This window comes from Chrysochloris asiatica, unplaced genomic scaffold, assembly GCF_000296735.1.
Source record: "Chrysochloris asiatica unplaced genomic scaffold, ChrAsi1.0 scaffold00029, whole genome shotgun sequence".
Taxonomy (NCBI): domain Eukaryota; kingdom Metazoa; phylum Chordata; class Mammalia; order Afrosoricida; family Chrysochloridae; genus Chrysochloris; species Chrysochloris asiatica.
Genome location: NW_006408547.1, coordinates 9,669,717 through 9,680,066, shown reverse-complemented (window position 1 = coordinate 9,680,066; position 10,350 = coordinate 9,669,717).

The window sequence follows — 10,350 nt, the reverse complement described above, 5'->3', positions numbered from 1 at the left end:
GATCGGACATTGTTTCGTTCTGCTGTGCATGGGGTCGCTATGAGTCAGTTCCGACTCGATGGCACCTGACAACAACAACAACAACATAAACAATGGATTTTATATAGTATACAGTACTAGAGGATAAGCCCTAGACTGCTAAGTGCAAGGTCAGCAGTTCAAACCCACCAGCTGCTCCTCGGAAACCCTATAGAGGGTTACTACTAAGTTGGAACTGACTTAACAGCAATGACACTGTGGGCGATCAAGGTGTCTCTCCTTTCAGCAGTCCTTTGTTGCTGATTCATGCTGGCACATGAGAAATTTGTGACTCCCTGGGATAGCTACAGGAAAAGATTAAATGGAGTTTCAGCATTGATGCTGGGATTAAGAAAGAGTGGCAGCTCCTTGTAGCATCTGGGCTCTTCAGGCCTTGGCAGGCTGCTTTTGGGTGAAAATGCCCAAATACTAAATTAAATACCTTATGAGCTAGAGTCAGTCTATTCCATGCAGACCCCAGGAAAGTGAAGTGCTGCTGGGACTCTCATAGAGAAACTTGCATTTTCCCCTTTTTGTCCCCAGGGAGCCCTTTACTTTTCAGCAGTTGAGAATGTAATTCATTTAAAAGTATGAGCTGCCGCCCAGGCACCAAACTGTGGTTCTGAGAATCTCAAAAGTTGTGAATGTCTAGTTTAATTTCCTACTATGCACAGGAAAAGCCAGTCTTTGTACAAGCACATGGCATCAAAAATCTACCACTGTGTGATGAAAAGAGAGTAAAACGTCTCTTAAAAATGTTCATTAGGTTGATGAAACTTCTATAAATGCATGAAGGCAGAACTGGGGAATGTCTGGGAGTTCACAGCATGACGAGGCCCCAAGTTATTTATGACCAGTCACAGCTAGCTAAGGGAAATGTTCGACAACTTCTCTACTGAAAAGACACTGGATTGCTTCAAAAAGTGTTTTCTAAACAGGTAAACAATCATAAAAAAAAAAGGAGAATTTATGAGAGTCAATACCTGAGACACATCATTCCAGCAAAACCTCCAATTTTATTAACTTGGCAGTGGATTTTAGGAACAAATATAATATTTTGTTGTTTTTACGTGCCTTCAAGTTGGTTCTGACGCATAGTGACCTGGAGAGGGCTTCCAAGGAGTGGCTGGTAGCACTGAAGTACCTACAAGTGAGTGAGCATTCTAGTCTTTATCCTACAGCGCCACACAACAGAAGTGGAAGCATTACTAGCCAAACTCGAAGGCTGCTTAGAAGGCAACAAAACACACTGGGGGCAGCAGGAATTTCACACAACTTTCTCCAAAGTGCAATACATACATTTTAAGATGATTTAAATAAATGTAAGTAAAGGATGTATACCTATATTTGATCAAAATATAATTTTTAATAGAGAAAGATGAATGTTCTAAATGGCCGCACTGTCTTGTACTCTTTTTAAAACTTTTTTTGGAAAGTATAAAGCAGCATTTTGGCAAACATAAATACAGTACCCAAACTCTTTAAATATTTTCCTCCTAAGATTTAAACAAATTCCAAACAAGACAGGATATTCTTACAAACAGAAAGAATGTATTAGTATGCTTCCCACTTAAATTATTGGTATATAATGGCTAACACCCTGCCTAATATCCCAAATACATTTGGTTATTTCTTACTGAAATTATTGTTGGCTTTGCATTAGTTCTTCCCATTTTTGCAAAATGTTTGATAAAGCAGTTAGCACCATCTGATCTAACTAGAAATTATGTTGTTGTTGTTGTGTGCTGTGGAGTCAGTTCTGACTCATAGTGACCCTGTATAGGGTTTCCAAGGCTGTCAGTCATTACCAGAGCAGAAAATCTCATCTATCTCCCACAAAACAGCTGGTAGTTTTGAACTGCTGACCACGAGATTAGCAGCCCAATTCATAATCACTATGCTACCAGAGCTCCTTTCAGAAGGTGATAGCTAGCACAGTGAATTAATCTATGTCCTTAGTGCTAAGGACACCTAACTCTGCATTCAGGCTTTTCTTATGTGCCAGTGAGTCAGTTCCAACTCACAGCAACCCTGTATAAGTCTTCCAAGGAGCAGTTGGTGGGTCTGAAGGAGTCCAGGAATCTTGGTTGTTGTTGTTAGGTGCCATTGAGTCAATTCCGATTCATAGAAATCTTATTCACAGCAGACCCAAACACTGCCCAGTCCTGCGCCTCCCTCAGAATCATTTTTATGCTTGAGCACATTGCTACTGCCACTGTGGTAATCCATATCATTGGGGGTCTTTCTCTTTTTTGCTGACTCTACCTTACCAGTGCTCTAGGGAGAGGTTTTCTCTGTCTCTTTCAACTCTGAAGGAACATCTTTGTCTCTTCTGTTCACCAGTGATCTACATGAGGCTTGGCATTTATCTTCTCCATTTCTATATGCTTCTGTCTGCCTAACCTGCTCTTTTTATATCTTAAAAGAGATTGTCACCCTACAGGAATACTGCCTTATTACCATAACAAAAGAAACCATTCACAAATCAGATTGTAACCATAGGCATATAGCTGTACCAAATATGTACACAACACGTATGTTTGAGGGACACAATCCAATCCATGACAAAGCAAATGAGCTATATAGAAACAAAGGAGCAGAATGATAGTTAGGAAACATATTTCCCAACTGAAAAAAAAACATCTGTAGGTATGCTGTTGTTGCTGTTAAATGCCACTGAGTCAGTTCTGACCCTGCATAGAGTTTCCAAGGAAGAGCTGGTGAGCTTGAACTGCTGACCTTACAGTTCAAATAGCTTTGCTGTCTGGTGCATTAACCTGCAGCACCATACCTGTCGGTGTATGTAGCATCAAATAGGATTTTCTTGACTCAATCTCTTCTGTGGGAATTCTAGTTTCCTTCAAAATTCTTTGAATTTATTTTGGAACTATTTAAAAAGTTATGTGTCATTAGGTCTGTTTTATATTCATCAAATTTGTTCTCTTTTATACTGTATTACCAAAAGTGCCATGGGCTGCCAAAAGAACAAACAGATCTGTGTTGGAAGAAGTGCAGCCAGAGTGCTCCTTAGAGGCCAAGATGGCCAAACTTTGTCTCTCATGCTATGGACATATTGTCAAGAGGGACCAGTCACTGAAGAAGGATATCATGTTTGGTAAGATGGAGGGTAAGAGAAAAAGAGGAAGACCCCCAACGAGGTGGATTGGCCAGGTGGCAGCATCAATGGACTCAAGTGTGGCAACAGTAGTGATGTTGGCCCAGGATCGGACATTGTTTTGTTCTGCTGTGTATAAGGTCACTATGAGTTGATGCCGACTCGATGACACCTAACAACAACAACAACATACTGTATTACATTTGCTATTTGTCTCCCCTTCGTATGTACATGTTGATGTCTTTTTTGGATGTGAAGTCTTAATTCAAAACTATACAACTGAAACCTACCAATGACACCTTTGACACTTTTCAACAAAAGAGGCACCATTGCCAATGTCCACTCTACTTATGGCTGGTGCTGACCATGTGATAGTTGTTAGGATGAAACTCCTTTTTTCTGACATCCAGAGCAGAAATTGCTGCTGCCAAAATGGCTGTGACCAGAATCACAGTTCTATCTCCTATTGTTATAACATATCTAGCTCTAATATATCACTGTAATAGCCTCAGGAGATTTTTTAAAATTATCTGTTGTAGTTTTCACTTATGTATGCATTTATTTGCAGGTTGTTGTTAAGTGCCATTGAGTGGGTACCGACTCATAGCGACCCTATGCACAACAGAAATAAACACTGCCCAGTCCTGGGCCAAGCTCACAACTGTTGCCATGCTTGAGACCATTAATGCTGCCACTTTGCCAGTCCATCTCACCAGGGGCCTTTGTCTTTTTCTCTGACCCTCCACCTTACCAAACATGAGATCCTTCTCCAGCAATTAGTCCCTTCTGATAATATGTCCAAAGTATGAGAGATGAAGTCTCGCCATCCTGGCCTCCAAGAGCACTCTGGCTGCACTTCTTCCAACACTGATCTGTTGGTTATTTTGGCAGCCCATTGTACTTTCAATATTCTCCTCCAACACCATAACTCAAATGCATTGCTTATAGGTATGCACTACTGAGGACCTCTGCTAATATATAGGTTATGAATCAGGCTGCAAATCTCAGGGTCACCAGTTTGAAACTACCAGCTGTTCTTCGGGAGAAAGATGAGGCTTTCTGCTTCTGTAAAGATGTACAGACTTGGAAACCCTGTACAGGGTTGCTATGAGTCGGAACCGTATCCACAGCACATAACAACAACAACAACATGTACCACTGAACATCAGGGATACAGTCTGTGAAATAGAGTGGTGGCTTGGATATTGTGTGAGCACCTGTGTCCACAGGGCATGGGGCCCAGGTACACTGGTTGGGGGACTGCTGTGTGACGCTCAGCCATAGCAGGTGACACTGATCACCTCGGGTCCGCTCTCTGCTGGATCCTGCCCATCTGTTGCCACCTTCTCTGCTGAGCCAGCTGCATGGAAGTTCAGATCTTCTGTGAGAACCTGAACAGGGAGGAGTCCAAGTAGGCCCAGGACACCTGAGACAGGACTGGTGGTGTGGGGGCGGGGGTGTGTGCATAACTTTCCATGGCGGCCCACAGGATCACTGGAACACTTAAATATTACTTTATTTCTGGCAATATCTGCCTTATTTCAGTTGTTGTTATTGTTAGGTGCTATCAAGTTGACACTGACTCATAGCAACCTTATGCAAAACAGAAGGAAGCACTATTGGGTTCTGCACCAATCTCACAACCGCTGCTACACTTGAACACATTGCTGCTGCCACTGAGCCAGCTCATTTCCACTTTATAAAACACGATGTCCTTCTCCAGGGTCTGGTCTTTTCTGATAATATGTCTGAAGTATAAGAGAATAAGAGACGAAGTCTGGCCATCCTGGCTTCTAAGGAGCATTCTGGCTGTGCTTCTATCAGCAGGGATTAGTTTGTTCCTTTGGCAGTTCCTGGCATTTGTAATAGTCTCCTCCAACACCATAACTCAAATGCATTGATTCTTCTACAATCTTCCTTGTTCATTATCTAACTTTCACACGCATATGAGATTATTGAAAACACCCTGATTTGGGTCAGGTGCACCTTACTTCTCAAACTGACATCTTTGTTCTTAAACACTTTAATTTCAGTAGATATGATTAAGTTAAGCATTTTGAGATTGAAATTTTAATGTTAATTATTCAGATAAATACAAATATCATAAGTGTCTTTGTAGGATAAGAGAGAGACAAATGGCAACGTGACATCTACAAAGAGAAGGGGATACACCCACAGGTGCAGAGATTTCTGGCAGCTACCAAAATATACAAGTGGCAAAGACCTGATTCTCCCCCAGAGTCTTCATAGCGAATATGACCCTTTCCATGTATTAATTTGGGGCTCAATAATACTAATTTAAGTCTTTGGGCCAAAGTGAAAAATCTGTTGTTTTAAAGTCCTGACATTTATGATAATTTGTAACAACAGTCACAGAAAATCATACAGCTTCTATGCACTGTGATCCAAGCATACCTTCAGAGGGGGACAATCAGGGAAGTTGTTGTTGTTGTTAAGAGATGTTGAGTTGGTTCCAACCCATAGCGACCCTGTACAGGGTTTCCGAGGCTGTAAATCCTTACGGGAGTAGAAAGCCTCATCTTTCTCCCGCGGAGCTGCTGGTAGTTTCGAACCGCTGACCTTAAGGTTCGCAGCCCAATTCGTAACCACTACACTACCAGGAAAGTCATATACCTGGTTAAAGCTGAGAACTCTGCTAAATATAGTTACTAGCCTAGAAGAGAAAAACACAAATAACCAACAATTATTCAATAATTAAGTTTGAGTCTAATAGCCACAAGAAGTTACAACCTGGGAAGATGTACTTCCAGGCAAATATATAATAGAAATGAGGGGCATCAAACTTGAGTACATATAAAGTAACCTTGCATTGCTTTTCAAAAATAATCTCTGGCAATTTAGGTAACAAATAACAAGAAAAGCAAATTAGCAATATATATTCATAAATGTTATCTAGCCAGGACCCAGGAAAATTATGATTATTGCTATTGACCTGAGAACAGTTTATTTTGAAACTTAGAAACAATTTCTTGTGTGCAAAAATAAAGACAAAATGCTTCTCGGATGCTAGGAAGCCAACTCTAAAAGCAGTGTCAAGCCCACAGGAGAGACGTATCCATGTCACAGATCAATATTGTAATTGACTGCAGAGAGCTGGGTACCACAGAGAGCACACAGGATGAGGCCTCTGTCTTCTAGGACTTTGTCTAAATCAATGCAATGTAGGAATACATAAAATATTTGTAAAAGGCCGAGAAATTAAAAACAAAAATATACCTCCAAGGAATTTTTAGAGAGAGCTGGTTCAAAAATGTGACAAGAATATAAAACAGACTGCTTCACTTTATCCTCACTCTGCTTCTGCCCTTAAGAAACTCCTTTGTGAGTACTGTATTGGTAATTAGTCATGGCCATGATACAAGGTATTTTGTGAGTGTCTGGAGTTAAAGGGAAACTGCCTGGTGTGTGGTATCCCAGTGCTAGACAACTAAATGATTCCTGTGACCTAGTGAAGAAGCTGGACTCTAAAGAGCAGTTCTGCACCCTAGGGGAAACACTGTACAGGAGAGATATGAGTCCTACCCTGCTCAGTCTCTGAGTGTGCAGGGCAAGAGCAATGTTTCTTTTTTGAGGACAAAGCTATGCCTCTTCCAAGCCATGCTTTTCCGTTTCTTAAAAAAAGTTTTTTATTGTGAAATGAGTGAAAGTTTACAGGGCAGATCATCAGTTTTACATTCAACAAATCATATACCTTGTTTCATTACAATAATTATAATCCCCTCCATGTACCATCATTTTTTAAACAATGGGCATAAATAATAATTTACACCACCAAAGGGCACATTCTGCAAGTCTGCCTCCTGGTCGCCTTCTCTTAGTCCCTCTCTTCCCATGAATCTAGAGTCCTCAGCTGCTCCCTCTCTCCATGTCCCCATCTCTGCCTCCATCTCTGCTATCGCTGCTTCTCTGGATAAGGTTTCACATTCCACTTGTGCTCTTCTCCCTAATAATCTTATGGTCCTTTGTTCCTGGACTGTAAGATTATCTACTCTCCTGTTTTTGTTACAAAACTACCTTTACAATTGTGACAGTCACAATTAGTCATGATAGCAATTACTATTGAATCATAAGAATCTTATCCCCATCTCTTTATAACCAGACCAATCTTGACACGATGAAAACTACTCAGTGGGGGCTCTTTCTTTCCCCACACACTCTTACACTGAACTCCCCCTTAAAACCTTGTAAGCCAGTCACTTCATGCCTCTTTTGCCACCTCTTTTTAGGTAGCCAATGTCTAAGTTGCCCATACTTACCTACCCTGTGTACAGAAGGGATAGCATTGATACTTGATGTGAAGACTCTTTCCCTCTCTGTTGGTATGTATAGTTACTACCTTCATGAGTATAGGTCAAGTTCATCAAATTGTAGCAATTTTCCCTTGTTTCCTTTCTCAAATTTTTTTTTTCTTTTTTTTTTTTATCTTCCTCTAGTCGAGTTCTGATTATCAAGCCATCGAGGCTAGGCCACATGGTTACTACAGCAAGTTTTCATGTTCTTGTGCCTCTCCCCTCACTTCATATCAGCTGGATGCTTCACTCTCAGCTATAGCCCTCTGTGGCTATATCCTTGTCCATGGACTCTTAAGTGCCCAGATCTCACCACACACAGGACCAACCAGACCTTCCTCTTCTTTCTCTCATTTTCAGGTCAATGGGAGTCTATGGTACGTGGTACAACTCAGGCCATTTCTTCATTGCTGGCTTTCCCCCTCTTCCACTCACCATCAGACTAATGTGGTCGCCAGCAAGCTTACATGCCTGCTCATGTGTTCACTTTGAGTTTGTCTTAGATGGGTATAAGCCATGCTATTTTCAATTGCCTTGTATGCTTATGAAAGATGGGCAAAGAAGACCTGGAATGAACTGATGTGTTTGAATTATGGTATTAATGAAGAATAGTAATATACCATGGACTTCCAGAAGAACAAACAAATCTATTTGGGAATAAGTCCAGCTGGATTGCTCCATAGAATGAGAATAGCAAGACTTTCTTTGTCTCTGGCACACTGGACATATTATCAGGAGGGACCAGTCCTCGAGAAGGACATCATGCTTGGTAAAACAGAGGATCAGTGGAAATGACGAAGATCCTCAATGAGATGGATCAACAATGGCCTCAATCTTACTAGTTGCTGGGATGGTGCAGGAGCAAGCAATCCTTTGCTCTGTTGTACAGAGGTAGGATTACTATGAGTCAGAACCAATTCAAAGACACCTAACAAGAACAGCAACAGTTCTTCATTTAGGATCCAGCATTTTGATCAATTCAGAAGAAAATATTCACAATTTCTATGTTAAAAATAATAAAAAGGTGGTTTAAAAAGCAAAGATGTCACTTTAATGACTAACATGTGCCTGATGCAAGCCATGATCTTTTCAACTGTCTCATACGCATGTAATGGCTGAACAGTGGAAATGGAAAACAAAAGAAGTGATGCATTTTAAATGTGATGTCAGCAAAAAATATTGAATACATGCACATTGTAGACGGCCAGAAGAATGAACAACCAGTGTGCTCTTTCCAGGCGAATATGGTGAGTCTTTTACTCACTTGCTTTGAGCACATCATTAAGTAAGACCAAGCATTAGCAGAGGACACCATTCCTGTTTAAGCGGAGGGTGAGTGAAAAAGAGGAAAACCCTAAATGAGATGGATTGACAAAACAGCCATTACAATAGACTTACATATGCGACAGTAATAATGATGTCACAGCTCAGGAAAACATGGTGTTGTGTTGCACAGGGGGCCACTATAATCTCATCTGACTGTGTGGCAATTAACAATCAAAACATAATTTCCATAAATAATCAGAAAGGAGAGTAACTGGGGAAAGCAATGCAATGAAATGCTAACCTCAGGTCTGTGTCAAATACAATGACAAACTAGGGAAATCTTTTGCAGACTACGTGTCTCCTGATACAAAGGAATGTCTCAAAAGAAATGTCATTTATTCTGTATTCTCAGAGACATGAGTAAAGTACCATACAAGGAACAAAAAGAAATTATGAAACTAAGTTACTATTACTTGGCTATTTTGCAGATGTTCTAAATCCTTGGTGCAGCACTCTAGGATAAGCACTGGACTGATATTTGTAAGGTCAGTGGTTCAAACCCTCTGTGAAAACTCCATATAGGGCAACTATGAGTCAGAACTGATTCAACAGCACTTAACACAACTGTGGCACTTAGTGTGTCGCGGTGATACTGAAAGCTAGGCCACCAATATCTTAATTCTCAGCAGGGTCATCCAGGGTGGACAGATTTCCACAGAGCTTCTCAACTAAGACAGACAAGAAAGAATGAGAGGCAGAAGATTTATGAATGGCTAACTATTGTAAACCTTATAAATAGCAGCAGGACATCATCAGAGCACCAGAAATGAGCGCTCCTATCTGAAGGTACTCAATATGACTGGGAAGAGCTGCTGCCTCAAAGCAGAGTCTACCTTAATGACATGAATGAGGCAGAGCTTTCAGGACATTCATTGGCTGATATGGCACAATTCAAAATGGGAAGACATAGCTGTAAGCATCCATCAAAAACCAAAAGGTTGAATGTATGAAGTATGAATCTAGGAAAATTGAAAGTAATTAAAAATTACATGGAATCCATAAAGATCAGCATCCTAGGCATTCGTGAGCTGGTATTGGCCTGGTATGGGCCATTTTGATTCTGACAACTATATGGTTTACTATCCAGAGAATGACAACTTGAAGAGGAATGGTTTTGTGTTCATCATCAAAAAGAGCATTTCAAGATCTATCGTGAATAACAATGCTGTCTATGATAGAATAATATCCATAAGCCCACAAGGAAAACCAGTTAATACCACCGTTATTCAAATTGTCATAGCAACCATTAAAGCCAGTTATGGTCAAACTTAAGAATTCTACTAACTTATTCTCTCTGAGGAGTCCTGGTGTGGCACCTTACTTATATATGTAAATAAATAAATAAATAAAATGTGGAATGAATTATTATTATTAAGTGACCAAGATTTTCTCCAGCATTTATAACTATAAAAAGATTGATCTGAAAGTCTTTCATTTATATTTAATCATTAATTTGAAAACATTGGAACCTTTTTATTTATTTGGAGACCTGGTGTGGTGCTGTGGGCTAATGAGTCAGACTGCAAAGTTGTTTGAACTACAAGGTCGGCGGTTTAAGCTCACCAGCTACTCCTTGGAAAC